General features: G+C 39.0%; 1 pseudogene; it reads left to right on the forward strand.

The window, feature by feature from the left end:
* Positions 1-16,802: 16,802 nt before the first annotated feature.
* On the forward strand, positions 16,803-17,567 carry LOC133052887 (small ribosomal subunit protein eS21-like; annotated as a pseudogene).
* The last annotated feature ends 297 nt before the right edge of the window (positions 17,568-17,864 follow it).

Consider the following 17,864-nt stretch of genomic DNA (forward strand, 5'->3'; position numbering starts at 1 on the left):
TTAAACTGGATGTATATGAAGATCCTAGCATTATGCCTGGTAAGGTGAAAGATTCAGGAACAAATTTAAGGAGTCATAGCCTTATAGCCAGTTGAAGAGCAGCCAGTTCTGCCAAGACAAAACATATGCCATCAATAAGTTCCTTAGGGACTTCCCTGGTGGTGCAGTGTTTAAGAATACCTCCTGCCAGTACAGGGGACACAGGTTCAATCCCTGATCTGGGAAGATTCCACGTGCTGCGGGGCAACTAAGCCTGTGCATCACAACTACTGAGCCCACTTGCCCTAGAGCCTGTGCTGCTGCAACAAGAGAAGCCACTGCAATGAGAAGCCCTCACACCGCAACTAGAGAGTAGTCCCCACTCGCCGCAACTAGAGAAAAGCCCGCGCAGCAACGAAGACCCAGCAGAGCCAAAAATAAATAAATAAATATTTTTTTTTTAAAAAATAAGTTTCTAAAAGTTTACTGTGTAATTTCTGGCTTTACTTAAAACTGGTATAAGCAAAATCACTGTGAGAGCTATTTGCCTCAAAGGTCAAAGGAGAGTTGTTGTTTTCCTCCAGTTTCTAGAGACTGTGTAGATTGCTCTGTGTTGAATGGTGGCATTAGCTGAAGCAGCATTTAGCAGTTCAGCACATGGTTGAGTAAAGCCTGGGGGAGAATTAGATGATAACATTTCAAGGGGAAACTGCCAATGGACAAAAATAGCAAGGAGGCAGGGTAGTCTAGGGTTTAGCAACAGAATTTTTAAAGAGGCAAAGCCACACAGCCCTATTCGTTTCAGTGAGTATGTTCCTGAGAGCCAGCTCTTTACCTCCAATCAGTGCTGTAACAGCTGAAGACTGTGGCCTTTAAAAGCTACAACAATTGCTGAGACACAAGCTGAACTAACATTTAATTCTGCATTTGCCATTTCTCCCACTCAGACTGTAAGGCGCAAACCCTGTCTGCCACCAGAACCAAGGATTTCACAAAGCTATATACGTAGATCTAGTATTTCCCATCACAGAGGTTTCAGGGAGTAAAAACTCTGTAGACTACAGCTCACACTGTTACCATCTTAGAAATGAACGCTACAAACCAACAACAGCTTGGAAGATGATTATCCAATGTGAGGATGATCCTAGTCTTCCCACTGCTCATTTCTGGCACTTTAATAATTTTGCCAAGTCCTCACAGAGGTTATGCATTGGCCCCCAAACAGGAACTTCAAATAACACATTCTGCTATTTATTAGCAGTTCGAGTATGTGTCTTTAATACAGGTCATTCCTTGAGTTCTTGTTCACTCCACTTATGAATAGAGACATGATTATTATCACCAAGAGTCAAAAGTGGTCATTTTACATTTGACTTCCCCTTGCCCTTTAGTTGTTGGAAATGGTTTAGGACCAAGCATGTAAGCAGCTGAGCTAACACCTACAAGACATAATTATTACGTAGTTTAAGATTGATGGCCTCAGTATGCTTTCCCTCTAGCACTTCATTAGAAGAAATACTCTATCTAAAGCCTCTAGCACTGGCATGGCACATAATTGAACATTGGTTCACATTCACCCCCTCCCCAAATCAATCATCTAATCTCCCCAAACCTTATTCTCCACATCTACCCTTTCATCAAATGTCATTATTGCTAAAACTGCTAGAAGAGCCTAATACCAGGGCCACTGCTTTCTCATCTCCAATCCTTCAGACATTCACCTGGCTTATACACCATCTCTTGAGAGCAGGATCGCTGCTTCCTGAAGTACCACCATGCAATAGAATAAATTAATTTGCATTAAGGTAAAAATAGTAAAATCCTAGAAGCAGGCAGAGGGGTTGTTCATACCTCTCAGTGGCAGTTAACATGCCAGGTGGGCAAGAGTTTCTTTGAACACAAGGAGGACAAGGGGAACTACAACGAACTTAACCAAATCCACTAGGGCTTGAAGAATTGTGTATAACAACATCTTAGAAATTGAATATATATTTTCTTAGTAAATTCACCAATACTCTGGACTCAAAGAGACTGTAAATATAAAGTAGGACTTCTTATTTCTAGCCATGGTTTGCAAGTTTATTCAGATAAAACTACTTTTTGAAAACAGGTGGGGCAGGAGCTGGATAAATTTATTTTTAATCTTCTTAAATCATCATCAAATTGCTCAAAGACTAAATTCTGGGTGAAAGCCATTGTTGCCCAGAGTGCATTTCCCCATGTAAAACTACACATTTATTTCAGAGTGGACAGAAAACAAGGCCAGGGGCATCCAAACATGAGAAATCTTACAGGAGAGGCTCCACATACTAGGTTGTAAAAGAAAGAGTTACACACTCTGATCCAATATCAATCCCTGGTTCCCAAGACCAGTAGAGTAAACAGAAGTCTTCCATGGCAGAGAAAAGAATAAGTAGGAAAATAATCCATGAGACATTTTGCCACAGACAAGTGCTCAAATGGATTTGCACCATTTGAGCAAAGAACTTGGTTTTATATCAGCCCTGATTGATAGTGTCTGAGCACCTGGCAGAATTAAAGTCAAGGTACCCCTGGAGGATGGCACACCATCCTAGGCTTCAAAGAATCTCACACATAATTTTGTGAGGTCAGAGACCCATTAGCAATCAGCGATGACATGGGACATAGGAGGCAATCAGCACTAACTTAAAAAGCATAAAAAGAGATAGCAGAAACAGATATGCACAGACTTCAGATGCTGTAATTATCAGAAACAGATATTAAAACAGCAACATTCAAAGAAATAAAGAATGAACTTGAAAATATCTGCAAGGATTTACATGTGTTCCCCATGGCTGATTCATGTCAATGTATGGCAAAAACCACTACAATATTTTAAAGTAATTAACCTCCAACTAATAAAAATAAATGAAAAAATAAAATATCTGCAAGGAACAGGATGTTTAAAAGTGATAGAGTAGGTTAAAAAAGAACTTTTAAAAACAAAAAATATGATTCTGAAATTAAAAATTCAGTGGATGTACTGGGTAGCAGATTAGACAGAAGAAAAAATGTGAACTGAAAGATATGCCAAAAAAGAGAGTGAAAGAGAGAATGAACGACAATTACAACCCACTCCAGTATTCTTGCCTGGAGAATCCCATGGACAGAGGAGCCTGATGGGCTACAGTCCATGGGGTCAGAAAGAGTTAGACATGACTGAGCGACTTTCACACACGTAAAATACACAATTAATGGGAACATACTGAATATCACAGGGAATTCTACTCAGTGCTTTGTGGTGACCCAAATGGGAAGGAAATCCAAAAAAGAGGGGATCTATGCCAGACATCCTGAAATGTGAAGTCAAGTGGGCCTTAGAAAGCATCACTACGAACAAAGCTAGTGGAGGTAATGGATTTCCAGTTGAGCTATTTCAAATCCTAAAAGATGATGCTGTGAAAGTGCTGCACTCAATATGCCAGCAAATTTGGAAAACTCAACAGTGGCCACAGGACTGGGAAAGGTCAGTTTTCATTCCAATCCCAGAAAAAGGCAATGCCAAAGAATGCTCAAACTACCACACAATTGCACTTATCTCACACGCTAGTAAAGTAATACTCAAAATTCTCCAAGCCAGGCTTCAGCAATACGTGAACTGAGAATTTCCAGATGTTCAAGCTGGTTTTAGAAAAGGCAGAGGAACCAGAGATCAAATTGCCAATATCTGCTGGATCATCGAAAAAGCAAGAGAGTTCCAGAAAAACATCTATTTCTGCTTTATTGACTACACCAAAGCCTTTGACTGTGTGGATCACAATAAACTGTGGAAAATTCTGAAAGAGATGGGAATACCAGACCATCTGACCTGCCTCTTGAGAAAGCTGTATGCAGGTCAGGAAGCAACAGTTAGAATTGGACATGGAACAACAGACTGATTCCAAATAGGAAAAGGAGTACGTCAAGGCTGTATACTGTCACCCTGCTTATTTAACTTACATGCAGAGTACATCATGAGAAACGCTGGGCTGGAAGAAGCACAAGCTAGAATCAAGATTGCCGGGAGAAATATCAATAACCTCAGATATGCAGATGACACCACCCTTATGGCAGAGAGTGAAGAGGAACTAAAAAGCCTCTTCATGAAAGTGAAAGAGGAGAGTGAAAAAGTTGGCTTAAAGCTTAACATTCAGAAAACTAAGATCATGGCATATGGTCCCATCACCTCATGGGAAATAGATGGGGAAACAGTGGAAACAGTGTCAGACTTTATTTTTTTGGGCTCCAAAATCACTGCAGATGGTGACTGCAGCCATGAAATTAAAAGATGCTTACTCCTTGGAAGGAAAGTTATGACCAACCTAGACAGCATATTAAAAAGCAGAGATATTACTTTGCCAACAAAGGTCCATCTGGTCAAGGCTAAGGTTTTTCCAGTGGTCATGTATGGATGTGAGAGTTGGACTGTGAAGAAAGGTGAGTGCCGAAAAATTGATGCTTTTGACCTGAGGTGTTGGAGAAGACTCTTGAGAGTCTCTTGGACTGCAAGGAGATCCAACCAGTCCATCCTAAAGGAGATCGGTCCTGGGTGTTTATTGGAAGGACTACTGCTAAAGCTGAAACTCTAGTACTTTGGCCACCTCATGCAAAGAGTTGACTCATTGGAAAAGACCCTGATGCTGGGAGGGATTGGGAGCAGGAGGAGAAGGGGAAGACAGAGGATGAGATGACTGGATGGCATCACCGACTCGATGGGCATGAGTTTGAGTAAACTCCGGGAGTTGGTGATGGACAGGGAGGCCTGGCGTGTTGCAATTCATGGGGTCACAAAGAGTCGGACACGACTGAGTGACTGAACTGAACTGAACTGATGTATCCATAGAGCTGATCCACTTTGCTGTACAATAGAAACTGACACAACACTGTAAAGCAACTATGCCCCAATAAAAACTAATTTTAAAAAAGAAAGAATGAAGCACAAAGAGAAAATAATGGAAAATAAAGTGAGTAACAGGTATGGAATACCCAGTGAGAAGGTCTAAAATATCTAAGATCCAAGAGAGAGAGGAGAGAGAATGGAGCAGAGGCAATATGTGAAGAAATATTAACTGATCATTTTCCAAAATGGATGACAGAATCAAGTGCCCAGGAAATCTTAAATAGGATAAATAAAAAGAAGTCTATTCCTAGACCTATTAGGATGAAATGGTAGAAAATCAAAGGCAAAGAGAAAACAAGTTAAGCAACAAGAAGAAAGGATGGCAGTATGCTTTAAAGGACAGCAGTTAGATCAAGAGTTATCTTCAACAACTAAAGTCAGAACACAGTGGAATGATATTTTCAAAGTGAAGAAAGAAAATAACTACCCAATCAGGAAACGAAAAGAAATATTTCAAGCAAAAATAAAATAATTCTAAATGGAAGGTATATAATTAAAGAATGAAGATCAAAACTAAGTGATAAATATGAGGACTAATATAATTGAACATTGATTACATAAAACACTACCAACAAAGTCAAATGACACTTAGGAAAAAAAGACTTATAAATCTTAAATATTTATATTAGAAAAGAGGCAGGACTGAAAATGAATGAACCAACCACACATATCAAGAAGTTAGGGGAAAAAAACAGCAAAATATAACCAAATAAAGAAGTATGGAGGAAATAAAAAAGAGGAGTAATGAAGGAAATAGAAAACAAATATGTAATAGACAGAAACACTAAATCCAAAAGTTGATTTTTCAAAAGGCTAATAAAATTGATAAACCCTAAGGAGGCTTACAAAGTAAAAAGAGATAAGACACAAATATCCAAAGTCACATATGAGAAAATGATCATGACAGCAGAAATTTTTAAAAAGACAACAAAAAGGTATTAAGAACGTTTGAAATAAATAGGTAACTTCCTAGGAAAAAATGAGTCTCAAAACTGACTTAATAAAATCTGAAAAGTCCTATAATAATTAAAGAACCTGAGTCTGCAGTCAAAATCTTCTTACAAAGAAACCCAAGGCCCAGTTCTCCTCATTGGTGAGTTCTATAAAATATTCAAAGAAGAAATATTCCAATTTCACACAAATTCTTCCAGAGAAAAGGGAATAAAGGAGCACTACTCCACCTAATTTTATCAGCCTAGGATAATCCTGTTAAAAAAATAGGAGGAAAAAGCCTCAGGACAATTTCAAATTCAGGAACTCATGCAAACATCCCAAAGAAAATATATCAAAGTGAATCCAGCAGAGTATGAAAGAAACAATACAACATGACCAAACTGAGTTTATTCCTGGAATGCAGGAAAAGTTTAATATTAGAAAAGTAACTAATGTAATTTTCTATATTACCAGATTACATTTTGCTGAGCATTTTGCTGACCACACTAGTTGGCATATTAAGGCAAGAAAAATAAATAAAAGGAATAAAGATGGGGGGAACTGTTATTATTTGCAAATGACATGGTTATGTCAAAAGCAAATGCAAAAGTATTCATACTATTAGGATAATAAAATAATTTAGCAAAGTTGTTGTATATAAAAATTAACATGCCAAAAATACATGATATAGAAAGTAAACTGAGTTTCTGTATGCCACAACAAGCATTTCATTCAAATTCTGAAATGATACCACTTATGACAACATGAAAAAATATTAAACACCTTAGAATAAATCTATCAAAAAATGTGTAAGACTGCTATGGGGAAAAATATAAACATTATGGAAAGACTTTAAAGAACTTTATAAATTGAGAGATACCACATTTATGGTGTGGAATAGTGTTTTAAATTGAATTTGATCTACATATTCAATGCAATCCCAATCAAATTCCCAACAGATATTTTTCATTGAATTTCACGGGCTGACTCTATAATGTATATGTATATGCCAATGCTCTATAATGTATATAATGTATATGGAAATGCAAAGAGAGGCCTAGACACACCTCAACAAGTATGGGGTGGAGGGACCTCACCTCCTAGGTATCAAACTATAAAGTTATAGTAATCAAGACAAAGAGACCAAAGCAACAGAGTATAGAAAAATAGACCCACACACATATATGGGTTCTTGATATACAAGGGAGAACACTGCATAGAGGCATGCAGCATGTTCATCATCACTAATTATCAAAGAAATGCAAAACAAAATCTCAAGGGTACTGAGGCATGTGAATATCTATATAGCAAAAAAAAAAAATGAATTTTAACCTTGAGCTCACATATGCAAAAATCAATTCCAGGTGACTCAAAAACTTAAGTGTAAAAGTTAAACATTTTAGAAAATAATACAGAAAAATATCCTCATGATCTCAGTGTGGGAAATAACTTATGATGACAAAAAGCACTACCAATAATGAATTGGGCTACTTCAAATTATGTTTAAGAGGATGTCATCAAGAAAGTGAAAAGATAGCACATAAAATGGGAGAAAATATTTGCAAATCATATATTTAATAAGAGGCTTCACCCTGTCTATAGGAAGAACTCTTTACAACACAATAACAAGATAGTAAAATTTTTTAATGGGCATAGATTCTGAATAGACATTTCTCCAAAGAATATATGTAAATGGCTGATAAGTACATGAAAAGATCCTCAACATCATTAGTAAGGAAAATCAAATCAAAATCAAAACAGGGAACTACTTTACGTCCATTCAGTTCAGTTCAGTCGCTCAGTTGTGTCTGACTCTTTGCGACCCCATGAACTGCAGCACGCCAGGCCTCCCTGTCCATCACCAACTCCCAGAGTTTACCCAAACTCATGTCCATTGAGTCGGTGATGCCATCCAACCATCTCATCCTCTTCTCATCCCCTTCTCCTCCCGACCTCAATCTTTGCTAGCATCAAGGTCTTTTCAAATGAGTCAGCTCTTTGCATCAGGTGGCCAAGGTATTGGAGTTTCAGCTTCAACATCAGTCCTTCCAATGAATACCCAGGACTGATCTCCTTTAGGACAGCTATAATAAAAAAAAGAAGGGGGGGGGGTGATTAACAAAGAGGAAGAAGAGGAAGAAGAAAAAGAGAGAGAGAAAAAAAAGAAATTTAAATGTTGGTGAGAATATAGATCTGTGAGTGGCAGACCTATGAGAAGGGAAAGTGTCAAGGTAGGCAATTGCTTTCTATTTATTATAAACTTTTTAGGTTTTTTTTTTGTTTTTCAAACTATGTGCATGTATAACATTGATACAAACAAAAATTTAGTTTAAAGACAATTATAAAGGAGGAAAAAAAGAAACCAACCTTGCCCCATTTCAATTTAGTTCCTTGGAAGGACTGATGCTGAAACTCACTTTGGCCACCTGATGTGTAGAACTGACTCTTTGGAAAAGACCCTGATGCTGGGAAAGATTGAAGGCAGGAGGAGAAGGGGACAACAGAGGATGAGACAGTTGGATGGCAACACCATCACATGACTTTGAGCAAGGTTGGGAGTTGGTGATGGACAGGGAGGCCCGCCGTGCTACAGTCCATGGAGTCGCAAAGAGTCAGACACGACTGAGCGACTGAACTGAACTAGTAAGTCCCAGAAGAGATTAACTTCTATGGTTTTGAGGTGGGGGTGCAAAAGACGGGGAATGAGGGTAAAAGGCAGAGCAGCTATGAGGTATAAAGCACTGAGAACAGACATTCTCCTAGGTTTTTGTCTAAATTACTGTATGGAATTGTCACAATAACCCTACATATAGGAAGATATCATTCCCTATCAAGATAAAAGGAAGTTGAGAATCAGAGAGGTTAAGTGACTTGTCCACAATCACAAAGCTGGGAAGTGACACAGCCAAGATTCAAATTCAGATGTATATGCCTTTACATCCTGCTTTTAACCTAGCCCTCAGGAATATGACCCCACCTGACCTCCTCCACATCTTTGTCCAATGGCTTATTAGGATCCACATCACTCACTAAGTCCTGTAACTTCTTGGTAAAAGCCTTAAGCTAACTGGGGGAAGATTTTTCAGCAAAGTATTAAGGGAACGAAACAACTCATTAGCTTATAATGAAAAGAAAAAGCTGTCAAATTGTTGGGTTTCATTTGTACTTTCCAAAGATTTCCATCTGCCTGGCCTGGTGGTATTTTTACAAGGCTACACTATCAAGACAGAAGTGACTGGCGGAAAGCAAAAGAAACAGCAGTTTAGGGAGAGGCCAACATGCAACTGCCAGGATCTCTTTTCTCTCCTGTCTCACCTTCCTTCCCTCCCCGCAACTCACATTCTAGCTGTGCGTGTGTGTGTTAGCTGCTTAGTCGCGCTGACTCTTTGCAACCCCATTGACTGTAGCCCACCAGGCCCTTCTGTCCATGGAATTCTCCAGACCAGAACACTAGAGTGGGTTGCCATTTCCTTCTCCAAAACGAACTATAGAAAGAAACAAAGTGAAGTCGCTCAGTTGTGTCTGACGCTTTGCGACCCCATGGACTGTAGCCTACCAGGCTCCCCCATCCATGGAATTTTCCAGGCAAGAGTGCTGGAGTGGGTTGCCATTTCCTTCTCCCACATTCTAGCCACATTTAACAATTTGCAATTTTCCAACCAGCACAAATCATAGCATGCCTCTGTTGCCTTTCTTCCCTTTTTGTTGCCAGAAAGCTCATGGCATCTGCTTTCTCATGCCTCTTCTAGTCCACTCAGGGAAAAGTAACCACTCATTCCTTGGCTTCTATCATACCTTGTGTACCCTTCTAGCTTTATAACACTTTAATGCACATATTCATAAACGTGCATATTTTTGACCCAATAAGTTACAAGCTCCCTGGAAGCAGAGAATGTGTGTTCATCTCTGTGTCACTAAATATTTGTATAGATATGTATAACTGTGATCTCTCTTTCACAAAGGAAATGTCATGCTGCATATATATATATATGCCATTAAAATGACCAAAAGATATGCTAACCTTATTTACAGTAGCCAAGATATGAAAATAACCTAAGTGTCCATCAACAGATGAGTGGATAAAGAAAACGCAATATTATATATGAAAATGTGAGTTGCTCCGTCATGTCTGACTCTCTGCGACCTCATGGACAGTAGCCTGCCAGGCTCCTCCATCCATACAATTCTCCAGCAAGAATACTGAAGTAGGTTGCAATTTCCTTCTCCAGGGGATCGTCCTCACCCAGGGATCGAACCCAGGTCTCCCACATTGCAGGCAGACTCTTTATGGTCTGATCCACCAGGGAAGAACCCTAAAAAGATGGAAATCCTGCCATTTGAAACATCATGGATGAACCCAGAGGGCATTATGCTAAGTGAAATAAGCCAGACATAAAAAGACAAATACTGCAGGATCTCACTCCCATGTCAAATCTAAAAAGAGTCAAACTCATCGAAACAGAGTAGAACGGTGGTTGCCAGGGACTGGGCTGTGTACAGACTTTCAGTTACAAGATGAATAAGTTCTGGAAATCTAGTATACAGCATGGTGACTACAGTTAATAATACTGTATGCGACACCTGAAATTTGTTAAGAGAATAGATCTTAGGCATTCTCACCAAAAAAAAAAAAAAAAAAAAAAAAGGTAACTATGTGAGGTGACGGCAGGGTTAATTAACTTGATTGTAGTAATCATTTCACAACATACACACATATCAAATCATCACATTGTACCCTTTAAGTATATACAATTTTATTTGTCAATTAAACCTCAATAAAGCTGGGGAGAAAAAAGACATGCTAACAATGGCCATCTTTGGGTGATAGAATTATGAGCTATTTTTTCTTTCTTTATTTTTAAAATTTCTGTAATTAAGAACTTGTTCATCAAAGATATAATTAAAACAGTAAAAAGGCAAGCTACAAAATGGGAGAAAATATTTTTGCAACACACATAAAAGGAACTCTCACAAATCAATGAGGAAAAGAAAAACAAACCAATAGTAAAATGGGCTTAAACTTTTAAAAAGAAGAACTAAAATGGCCAAAGAATGCATTTGTATGTGTATACATTTTTACATGTACACATACATACATTCTTTAATATGTATAGATGAAAATATGATTAAAGTCATTAGTAATTCAAGAAAATGCAAATTACAGCCATCATAGCATATCACATGAGTTCAGCAAAAAACATTAAGCCCTATAATACCAAGTGTTTCAAGGATGTTCAGTAACAAAAACTCTTGCACACTGCTGGTATCAGTATAACCTGGTTCGACTGCATTGGAAAATAGTTTGACGTTATCTAGTGACATGGAAAAATGTGTGCTCCTTTACATCAAGATATATACAGAAGAATGAACATTATTCATAATTTCTCCAAACTGGAAATAACTGTCCATCAAGAGCAAAATGGATAAATAAATTGTGGTATAGTCATACAATGGAATGTTACACAGCAGTGAAAAGCCACAAATCAGAGCTACATACAAGAACATGAATGAATCTAACAAACACAACGTTGAGTAGTAAGACACAGAAAAATTCATACAGTATGATTTCATCAAAATAAAGTTCCAAACTGGGTAAAACTATATTGTTCAGGAGTAGCATTACACAGATGATCAAAACCACAAAGGAAATCAAGAAAGTCACTCCCCTGAAAAAGCAGTGTGACAGTTACATCTGATGGAGGGAGGTACTAGCGGGAATGGATGTTTGAGGGGTTTCTAGGATGTTGCAAATGTTTTCTTTGTGAAGGTTGTGATTAACATGGCTGTTCAGTTCAGTTCAGTCACTCAGTCGTGTCCGACTCTTTGCGACCCCATAAATCACAGCACGCCAGGCCTCCCTGTCCATCACAAACTCCTGGAGTCCACCCAAACCCATGTCCATCGAGTTGGTGATGCCATCCAGCCATCTCATCCTCTGTCGTCCCCTTCTCCTCCTGCACCCAATCCCTCCCAGCATCAGGGTCTTTTCCAATGAGTCAACTCTTCACATGAGGTGGCCAAAGTATTGGAGTTTCAGCTTCAGCATCAGTCCTTCCAATGAACACCCAGGACTGATCTCCTTTAGGATGGACTGGTTGGATTTCCTTGCAGTCCAAGGGACTCTCAAGAGTCTTCTCCAACACCACAGTTCAAAAGCATCAATTCTTTGGCTGTTAGCTTTATGTAAAAAGCATGAATATGAAAAGTAGAAAAGGAGAGATTGCACATAACTTCTTTAAAATGCATTTTAAATAAAACTACAAAAGTTCCTGCATGCATGTATGCTAAGTTGCTTCAGTTGTGTCCGACTCTTTGTGACTCCATGGACTGTAGCCCTCCAGGCTACTCTATCCATGATTCTCCAGGCAAGAATACTGGAGTGGGTTGCCATTCCCTTCTCCAGGGGATCCTCCTGACCCAGGGATCGAACACACATCTCCTGCATTGCTGGCGGATTCTTTACCACTGAGCCACCTGAAAAGCCCATTCATTTCCCAGGGCTGCTCTAATAAATGACACAAACTTGGTCACTTAAAATAACAGAAATCTGCTCACTCATATTTCAGGAGGCCAGAAGTCTGAAATTAGCACCATGATGCTAAAATCATGGTATCAGCAGGACCACACTGTCCCCTACCCTGTCCCCCAGGGACTCTAGGAGAGAGTCAGTCCCTTGCATCTTTCAAGTTCTGGTGGTTGTCAGCATTCCTTGGCTTATGGCTTCATAACTCCAGTCTCTGACTCTGTATGTGTCAAATCTCCCTCTATCTCTCTCATCTAAGGACACTTGTGAAGTAAGTAGGGACCACCTAGATAATCCAGAATTATCTCCCATCCTAAAATGGGAGATAATCACATCTGCAAAGACTCTTTTTCCAAATAAGGTAATATTTATAAGTTCCAGGGATTAAGACCTGATATGTTTGTAGTGGGCTGAATGGCAGCCCCAAAGTCCAAATGTAAAATTCTATCCCACTCCTGATGACACCGTTTTGTTGCTCATTCTGCCAAAAACAACTTGGCCAGTTTTCTTATGCTTGGTCCACAACTCATCAAAACTGTGCCCATGAACCATCTTCTGTGAATTTTGTTGTTGTTGTTGTTTATAAATATGTTTGTTCCATGAATTCTTAATGAGCAGCCTCCAAATATTCTTGATGGTGTATCTCTATTGGAAAAATAAGCATGCTCCTCTAAGATATGATGCTCATTTATAAATTATGAGTGCCAATGTATCAGTGTCTTATTATATTATCATACATAGAAAAACAAAAATTTGAAAGATATAGGGAAAATAAATGTAAGTAGAACTACTACCATCTCCTTCCAACAACCAAATGAATCATCCTGTCAGTTCTCTGGGTTACTCATTCCACTACTCAGAACACTCTTATTGTGCATCCTTGCTCCCCAAAACTCCAAGGAGGGCTTTAAGGACTGCTGCTTAAGATGGGAAAGATGAATGAGTACTGGGCCTCCCACTCTAACTTCATCCACTCAATCAGCCCGGATCTCTGATACACTGGGGATTTTTGCTCATGACTTCAATAGGAAGATTATCCTCCACCAAAAAAAAATTGCAAAAAAAAAATAATAATAGGTCTGAAACCCACTTCTCTGGAGCACTTTCTTTTGGTGTGAGTCTCTGGGCGGCCTTTCATGCAGGTGGCGCATGACATCACTCGGCCCCAGCTGTTCCTTATTAACTCAGCCTCTCAGAGAAAGATACAGCCTTTTTACAACTTGACATTTTTTAAGGAGACAGCCCATTCTGCGAATCAACCAAACACATTAAATGCAGTTAAGACTGCCGCATTCCACAAATACAAATTTGACAAGGAAACCTTATGTCTTCACAGGCTCCTCTGAAATATGGATTGATGTGAAGTTCTGAAGGACACCAGGCTTGGCAGCAAAGCATCCCTGTTTTATCACCCTAAAGGAAATGCCTGCCAAGCCAACTGCACCTCCAGTGGGTCAAAGCTCAAAAACCCCGAAGCCTATAACCCTCACTGAGGCCTCGACACCATCTCCAACATGAGCTGACTTTGTAAATGTGTTCTTTGCCTGCTCATAATGCCTAATTAGGCCCTGACCATGAGGCTAAGAGGTGGCAAAGAAAAGCCAGGACGCCTGCAGGCTGCCACTTGAGTTCACAGCAAAATGACAGGCAGTGAGCGTGATCCAAGTAGAAGAATCTGACAGTCACACTTCAGTCTTTCAGCCGCATTCTTTTTTAACATGGGGAGGTTGTAGCATCAATAGTGTCATCCTCTAATAGAAAGGACAACTACATATAATGCATAATTGCCAGTCTAAATGACTTGTTATTTTGACTGCCTATTTTAAAATGTCTGTAATTGCCTCCAATGAGACTTAGAATAAATGATAAGTCAGCACAGGCAATCATTGGTGGAATCATAGCATGGCTTTGGAAAACTTAGTGCAAATTATTTTGTCATGTGTCAATTACCACCAATCTCTGATTATGATCACAGGGCGTTTGTCCTGCTTTACTGGGTGTTTCTTCCAACTGCGTCCCACTTAAGCAACAGAAGGAGTATCATACGCAGGTGTGTAAAATACAAGGCAGTCTATTTTCAAGGGCAATGAGCAGAAGCTGCCTGAGCCTGATAAATTAGTTTTACAGAATTTTAGCTCGTGCCAAATCCTGCTCCTTTCTGTAAAACAAAAGTAAAGCAGAAGCACACCTCGCCGGGAATTATTGCCATCTCTCCAAATGAACTTTTTCCCCCCTCGTATACTTGTTTGCCAAGACTTAAAATAACAAATCACTTTTTTATAACAAAATTGTCTCCCTGGAATAATAGGCTTCAGTGTGAGTACTGATAGAGCAATAGCTCCTCTAAATGACAGCAAAGGCTTGCAGCAGGGATGTGAGGCACATCTATTTCAGGGCTTCCCATTAAAGAGAAAAGTGGTTCGGTAAGAAATGAAGTCATTTCCTGACTCATTGGGATGCCATGTTTAAACCACAGTTTTTTGCCTGAGGATACAGAGGTTAGAAAAATGTGACTGAGCCTAAGAAATGAATCATCCCTTGAACATTCAGGAAAGCAACTCGTTAAGGCCCTTCACACACCACTAAAACATATAAGATAGGGAAAGAGGCTTAGGGAGAGCCTTCTCCCATTCTTACCACAGGAAAAAGAAGGTTCTCCTGCCTACATACTTGAGGGCTCAATCACTAAGTTGTCCAACTCCTTGCAACTCCATGGACTGTAGCCCGCCAGGCTCCTCTGTCTATGGGATTTCCCAGGCAAGGATATCAGAGTGGGTTGTCATTGGCAGGTGGATTCTTTACCACTGAGCCACATGGGAAGCCCCTCTCCCTCCTATACACTTCGTTAAAGCCAGATCCTGAAATAATTTAAGTATGATTACATTTTTAAGTAGAAACATCAATATTTAGGCATTAAAAACATCAGGAAATAGGGGAGAAGATGGATTCAAAGTCTGTTAATTTTGCATATTTCTAAAATAAGTGAGTCAAACTACTCCAAAAATCCATTTTTGAAGGATGATATACAACAATTAAGGATTCCAAGAATTTATTTTACTAGAAAAAATTTTAATGTTCAGTTTCACTAGTAATCAAAGACAAATTCTATAATTTTAAAATAATAGTGAGATATCATTTTCAACTCTCAAACAGTTGATGAAATAAAGGAGGGGTGGATATTACTCAGAGCAGATGAGGGACTGCAGATTGGCTCAATTTTCTGAAAGATGGTTGGGCAAGACTTATTAAAACCCTTTAAATGTTCACACTCCTTAACCCAGTAATTCCACTTCTAGGAAACTCTTTTTTTTTTCTTTTACTTTGAGATATAATTTAAGGTGTACAACGGGTTGATTTTAAACACTATTGCAAAATGATTACCAAAATGATGGAGGTGTTAGTGTTAGTTAACACCTCCAGCAGGTCACACAATTACCATTTCCTCTCTGTAGTGAGAACATTTAAAATCTACTTCCTTGGCAACTTTCAATTATATAATAGAGTACTGTGAACTATAATCATCACGCTGAACATTAGCTTCCCAAAACTTATTCAGCTTACAACTGGAAGCTTGTACCCTTTGACCAGCACCTGTCCATTTCTTCCACCCCTCAGCTCCTCATAACCAGGGTAGAATATTCCATCAGTTTGATTTTTTAGACTCCACAAATAAGTTATATCACACACACAGTATCTGTCTTTCTCTGACTTATTTCACTTAGCATAATACACTCAAGATCCACCCATCTTGTTGCAAATGGCAGGACTTCCTTCTTTCCCATGGCTGAGTAGTATTCATGTGTGTGTGACATCTTCACTCATTCATCTAGGAGTTTATCTTAAAGCAATAATATGATTTTTGGACAAAGATACACTCACAAAACTATCCTTATAGCATTGTTTGGAGTGGAAAACTCAAATGTGACTTTAAAAGCCAGCAATAAGAGAATAATTATATTATTATAGAACACTAATATGACGCAGTAGTATACAATCAACTTGAACTATATTTAGGGATTATCTTTAATGAGTCATACCAATGAAAAAAGCAGTGTGGAGAACTATACATAGAGGAAGAAAAAACATGCAAAGGATTTCTTAATTGGGTATCACTCTGGAGACTGGACTAGAAAGATCTTCTCCATTTTTAATACACCAGGACATTACTGATGCCATATTGGTGTCGTCACACACAGCGAAACTTTGAAATCCTGGTGATGTTTCTTGATGAACTTGAATCAATAAGTATCTGCATAAATTTCTCAAAGAACAATAGAGTTGAGCTGTCTACTGGTTGACCCTGCCTCCTGGGCTCTGGAAGCTCATAGTCAATAAGAAGAGGGCAGTGTTGGAAGAAGCCAGTCTGAAGACTAGCCAACAGATTATAGTACATAAAGTATGTATATACCCTTTTGGAGATACTTTTACGGTACCCCAGTATTGCCATAGATGCCAAAACCTCACTTAATGGATGTTTGGTGAGTCTTGGCTGAATTCTTATGAAATATTAAATATTTAATGGACATGGGAGGAGGGATATCAGAGAAAGATATATAGGAATCAGAGACCAAATCTGGAAAAAGAAGCAAACTGAGTGAAAAAGATCTAGGAAATGTAGTAGAAAAGAAAGAACAGGAAAAAAACCATAAAATAATGAATTATGACTTCCTCAAAACTATCCAATTAGAGCAAATTATTTTACTGTTTTTTATCTAGGGTGAAACAGATCACCAGCCCAGGCTGGATGCATGAGACAAGTGCTCGGGCCTGGTGCACTGGGAAGACCCAGAGAGATCGGGTGGAGAGGGAGGTGGAAGGGGGGATCGGGATGGGGAATACATGTAAATCCATGGCTGATTCATGTCAGTGTATGACAAAAACCACTACAATACTGTAAAGTAATTATCCTCCAACTAATAAAAATAAATGAAAAAAAATTAAGGATAGAATTTTTTAAAAATTTGCTTTTTGCACTCAAGCTCCCTCAACATCCAGAACAACAATTTCATGGACCTGTACATGCCACAGAAATTCTCCTCCAGGAACCCCATCATCAGCACCAAGGACCATGCACCTATCCAGATGAATGTAACTGAGGTTGACAAAGTGACAGTCAGGTTCAATGGCCATTGAGTACTATTCTATCTGCTGGGCCATTCACAGCATGGGTGAGTCAGAAGATCCATTCTCCAACTGGCAAAGGCCAAAGCCATCGTCTCAAAGAACTTCTGACTGGAAAGGATCACAGATGTGGAATATTTGTAATAAATAAATAGTGAACTCTCCTCAAATTAAGTTAATATATCAAAATATAACTCTAGAAAGTTGTATTCCCTAACAGTGACTAAAATGTATAGGAGATTGGTTCAAGATGGCAGAGTAGCAGGATGTGCGCTCATCCCCTCCTGCAAGAACACCGAAATTACAACTAGCTACTGAACAACCATTGACAGAAGGATGCTGGAACACACCAAAAAAAAAAAAGATATCCCATGTCCAAATACAAAGGCAAAGCCACAAAGAGACACT

Source organism: Dama dama, chromosome X (genome assembly GCF_033118175.1).
Source record: "Dama dama isolate Ldn47 chromosome X, ASM3311817v1, whole genome shotgun sequence".
In the NCBI taxonomy this organism is placed as follows: domain Eukaryota; kingdom Metazoa; phylum Chordata; class Mammalia; order Artiodactyla; family Cervidae; genus Dama; species Dama dama.